Here is a 5,491-nt window from a genome sequence, read left to right on the forward strand (position 1 = left end):
CCACACGAACTACGTGAGCATCAACAGTCATGGCCACTTGCTTCGGCCTTGGCAACAACGGAACCTGCAGCCAGACCCAGCACCACACAAGCCACACATGCAACGCCAGCCACGCAAGCTACGTGAGCATCAACAGTCATGGCCACCAGGTCTGTCCTTGCCAGCAATGGAACCTGCAGCCAGACCCAGAGTCACACAAGCCACGCCAGCCACGCCAGCCACGCGAGCATCAACAGTCATGGCCACGTGCTTCGCCGTTGCCAACAACGGAACCTGCAGCCAGGCCCAGCACCACACAAGCCACACAAGCCACGCCAGCCACGCCAGCCACACAAGCCCCATAAGCCACGCGAGCCACGGCCACCGTTGCCCTCGTGCCTTTGCTCATGTGCCCAAACAAAACAAGGCACCTGTGTCGCAGTCCCGGAAGACAGCAAAAGAAGCCTACAGCACCCGGTATTCCCAGGCGGTCTCCCATCCAAGTACTAACCGGGCCCGACCCTGCTTAGCTTCCGAGATCAGACGAGATCGGGCGTTCTCAGGGTGGTATGGCCGTAGGCACCCCTCAGCCCACAGCAGCGCTCTCCAGCACACACCAGCGCCTTCCTGCCCTGCCCCAATGCCCCCCGCACCCGGCACACGGCCGCCAGCTCCGCCCTCGGCAACAACGGAACCTGCAGCCAGACCCAGAGCCACACAAGCCACACTGGACACGCAAGCTCCGCAAGCTACGGGAGCATCAACAGTCATGGCTACTTGCTTCGCCCTCGGCAACAACGGAACCTGCAGCCAGACCAAGCGCCACACAAGCCACACAAGCCACTCAAACCACGCCAGCCATGCGAGCATCAACAGTCATGGTCACTAGCTTTGGCCTTTGCAACAACAGAACCTGCAGCCAGACCCAGCACCACACAAGCCACACAAACCATGCAAGCCACGTGAGCCACACGAGCATCAACAGTCGTGGCCCCCGGGTCAGCCCTCGGCAACAATGGAACCTGCAGCCAGACCCGGACCCACACAAGCCCCGCCGGCCACACGAACTACGTGAGCATCAACAGTCATGGCCACTGGCTTCGCCCTTGGCAACAACGGAACCTGCAGCCAGACCTGCACCACACAATCCACATGAGCCCCGCCAGCCGCACGAGCTATGCAAGCATCAACAGTCATGGCCACCAGCGCCGCCGTCGGCAACAACAGAACCTGCAGCCAGACCTGGCACCACACAAGCGACAAAAGCCATGCCAGCCACGGAAGCTACGGGAGCATCAACAGTCATGGCCACCGGGTCTGCCCTTGGCAACAATGGAACCTGCAGCCAGACCCAGAGCCACACATGCCACACCAGCCATGTGAGCCATGCGAGCATCAACAGTCATGACCACTTGCTTCGCCCTTGCTAACAACGGAAGCTGCAGCCAGACCGAGCGCCACATAGGCCACTCAAACCATGCCAGCTAGACGAGCATCACCAGTCATGGCCACGTGCTTCGGCCTTGGCAACAATGGAACCCGCAGCCAGACCCAGAGCTGCAGAAGCTACTCAAGCCACGCCAGCCACGTGAGCTACGTGAGCATCAACAGTCATGGCCACCGGGTCAGCCCTCGGCAATAATGGAATCTGCAGCCAGACCCGGACCCACACAAGCAACGCCGGCCACGCGAACTACGTGAGCATCAACAGTCATGGCCACTTGCTTCGGCCATGGCAACAACGGAACCTGCAGCCAAACCTGGCACCACACAATCCACATGAGCAACGCCAGCCGCACGAGCTATGCAAACATCAACATTCATGGCCACCAGCGCCGCCGTCGGCAACAACAGAACCTGCAGCCAGACCTGGCACCACACAAGCGACAAAAGCCACGCCAGCCATGTGAGCTACGGGAGCATCAACACTCATGGCCACCAGGTCTGCCCTCGGCAACAACGGAACCTGCAGCCAGACCCGGACCCACACAAGCCACACAAGCTACTCAAGCCACGCCAGCTGCACGAGTTATGCAAGCATCCACAATCATGGCCACCAGCACCGCCGTCAGCAACAACAGAACCTACAGACAGACCCAGCACCACACAAGCCACAAAAGCCACGCCAGCAACGCAAGCTACGTGTGCATCAACAGTCACGGCCACTGGGTCTGCCCTTGGCAACAATGGAACCTGCAGCCAGGCCCAGCAGCCACACATGCCACACCAGCCATGTGAGCCATGCGAGCATCAACAGTCATGGCCACTTGCTTCGCCCTTGGTAACAACGGAAGCTGCAGCCAGACCGAGCGCCACACAGGCCACAAAAGCCACGCCAGCAACGCAAGCTATGTGAGCATCAACAGTCATGGCCACTTGCTTCGCCTTTGCCAACAACGGAACCTGCAGCCAGGCCCAGCACCACACAAGCCACACAAGCCACGCCAGCCACGCCAGCCACGCAAGCCCCATAAGCCACGCGAGCCACGGCCACCGTTGCCCTCGTGCCCCTTTGCTCATGTGCCCAAACAAAACAAGGCACCTGTGTCGCAGTCCCCGGGAGACAGCAAAAGAAGCCTACAGCACCCGGTATTCCCAGGCGGTCTCCCATCCAAGTACTAACCGGGCCCGACCCTGCTTAGCTTCCGAGATCAGACGAGATCGGGCGTTCTCAGGGTGGTATGGCCGTAGGCACCCCTCAGCCCCACAGCAGCGCTCTCCAGCACACACCAGCGCCTTCCTGCCCTGCCCCAATGCCCCCCGCACCCGGCACACGGCCGCCAGCTCCGCCCTCGGCAACAACGGAACCTGCAGCCAGACCCAGAGCCACACAAGCCACACTGGACACGCAAGCTCTGCAAGCTACGGGAGCATCAACAGTCATGGCTACTTGCTTCGCCCTCGGCAACAACAGAACCTGCAGCCAGACCCGGACCCACACAAGCCACACAAGCAACACCAGCCACGTGAGCCACACGAGCATCAACAGTCATGGCCACTTGCTTTGGCCTTTGCAACAACAGAACCTGCAGCCAGACCCAGCAACCCACAAGCCACACAAACCATGCCGGCCACGTGAGCCACACGAGCATCAACAGTCGTGGCCACTTGCTTTGGCCTTTGCAACAACAGAACCTGCAGCCAGACCTGGCACCACACAAGCCACACATGCAACCCCAGCCACGCAAGCTACGGGAGCATCAACAGTCATGGCCACCGGGTCTGCCCTTGGCAACAATGGAACCTGCAGCCAGACCCAGAGCCACACAAGCCACACATGCCACACCAGCCATGTGAGCCATGCGAGCATCAACAGTCACGGCCACTTGCTTCGCCCTTGGTAACAACGGAACCTGCAGCCAGACCGAGCGCCACACAGGCCACACAAGCCACTCAAACCATGCCAGCTAGATGAGCATCAACAGTCATGGCCACTAGCTTTGGCCTTTGCAACAACAGAACCTGCAGCCAGACCCAGCACCACACAAGCCACACAAACCATGCCAGCCACGTGAGCCACACGAGCATCAACAGTCATGGCCACTTGCTTTGGCCTTGGCAACAACGGAACCTGCAGCCAGACCCAGCACCACACAAGCCACACATGCAACGCCAGCCACGCAAGCTACGGGAGCATCAACAGTCATGGCCACCGGGTCTGCCCTCGGCAACAATGGAACCTGCAACCAGACCCAGCACCACACAAGCCCCGCCGGCCACACGAACTACGTGAGCATCAACAGTCATGGCCACTTGCTTCGGCCTTGGCAACAACGGAACCTGCAGCCAGACCCAGCACCACAAAAGCCACACATGCAACGCCAGCCACGCAAGCTACGTGAGCATCAACAGTCATGGCCACCAGGTCTGTCCTTGCCAGCAATGGAACCTGCAGCCAGACCCAGAGTCACACAAGCCACGCCAGCCACGCCAGCCACGGAGCATCAACAGTCATGGCCACGTGCTTCGCCGTTGCCAACAACGGAACCTGCAGCCAGGCCCAGCACCACACAAGCCACACAAGCCACACAAGCCACGCCAGCCACGCCAGCCACACAAGCCCCATAAGCCACGCGAGCCACGGCCACCGTTGCCCTCGTGCGCCTTTGCTCATGTGCCCAAACAAAACAAGGCACCTGTGTCGCAGTCCCCGGAAGACAGCAAAAGAAGCCTACAGCACCCGGTATTCCCAGGCGGTCTCCCATCCAAGTACTAACCGGGCCCGACCCTGCTTAGCTTCCGAGATCAGACGAGATCGGGCGTTCTCAGGGTGGTATGGCCGTAGGCACCCCTCAGCCCCACAGCAGCGCTCTCCAGCACACACCAGCGCCTTCCTGCCCTGCCCCAATGCCCCCCGCACCCGGCACACGGCCGCCAGCTCCGCCCTCGGCAACAACGGAACCTGCAGCCAGACCCAGAGCCACACAAGCCACACTGGACACGCAAGCTCCGCAAGCTACGGGAGCATCAACAGTCATGGCTACTTGCTTCGCCCTCGGCAACAACGGAACCTGCAGCCAGACCAAGCGCCACACAAGCCACACAAGCCACTCAAACCACGCCAGCCATGCGAGCATCAACAGTCATGGTCACTAGCTTTGGCCTTTGCAACAACAGAACCTGCAGCCAGACCAGCACCACACAAGCCACACAAACCACGCAAGCCACGTGAGCCACACGAGCATCAACAGTCGTGGCCCCCGGGTCAGCCCTCGGCAACAATGGAACCTGCAGCCAGACCCGGACCCACACAAGCCCGCCGGCCACACGAACTACGTGAGCATCAACAGTCATGGCCACTGGCTTCGCCCTTGGCAACAACGGAACCTGCAGCCAGACCTGCACCACACAATCCACATGAGCCCCGCCAGCCGCACGAGCTATGCAAGCATCAACAGTCATGGCCACCAGCGCCGCCGTCGGCAACAACAGAACCTGCAGCCAGACCTGGCACCACACAAGCGACAAAAGCCATGCCAGCCACGGAAGCTACGGGAGCATCAACAGTCATGGCCACCGGGTCTGCCCTTGGCAACAATGGAACCTGCAGCCAGACCCAGAGCCACACATGCCACACCAGCCATGTGAGCCATGCGAGCATCAACAGTCATGACCACTTGCTTCGCCCTTGCTAACAACGGAAGCTGCAGCCAGACCGAGCGCCACATAGGCCACACAAGCCACTCAAACCATGCCAGCTAGACGAGCATCACCAGTCATGGCCACGTGCTTCGGCCTTGGCAACAATGGAACCCGCAGCCAGACCCAGAGCTGCAGAAGCTACTCAAGCCACGCCAGCCACGTGAGCTACGTGAGCATCAACAGTCATGGCCACCGGGTCAGCCCTCGGCAATAATGGAATCTGCAGCCAGACCCGGACCCACACAAGCAACGCCGGCCACGCGAACTACGTGAGCATCAACAGTCATGGCCACTTGCTTCGGCCATGGCAACAACGGAACCTGCAGCCAAACCTGGCACCACACAATCCACATGAGCAACGCCAGCCGCA

The 5,491-nt window shown here is 60.5% G+C and overlaps 3 non-coding genes across 3 annotated transcripts; all 3 read right to left on the reverse strand.

Moving 5' to 3' along the window:
* Nucleotides 1-441: 441 nt before the first annotated feature.
* On the reverse strand, nucleotides 442-560 carry LOC120410509. Its single transcript, XR_005602711.1, has one exon. It is a non-coding gene; the product is annotated as a 5S ribosomal RNA (ribosomal RNA).
* A 1,993-nt stretch (nucleotides 561-2,553) lies between these two features.
* On the reverse strand, nucleotides 2,554-2,672 carry LOC120410514. The gene has a single exon (XR_005602716.1). It is a non-coding gene; the product is annotated as a 5S ribosomal RNA (ribosomal RNA).
* Nucleotides 2,673-4,147: 1,475 nt separating this feature from the next.
* On the reverse strand, nucleotides 4,148-4,266 carry LOC120410515. Its single transcript, XR_005602717.1, has one exon. It is a non-coding gene; the product is annotated as a 5S ribosomal RNA (ribosomal RNA).
* Nucleotides 4,267-5,491: the final 1,225 nt, after the last annotated feature.

Source organism: Corvus cornix, chromosome 9 (genome assembly GCF_000738735.6).
Source record: "Corvus cornix cornix isolate S_Up_H32 chromosome 9, ASM73873v5, whole genome shotgun sequence".
Taxonomy (NCBI): Eukaryota; Metazoa; Chordata; class Aves; order Passeriformes; family Corvidae; genus Corvus; species Corvus cornix.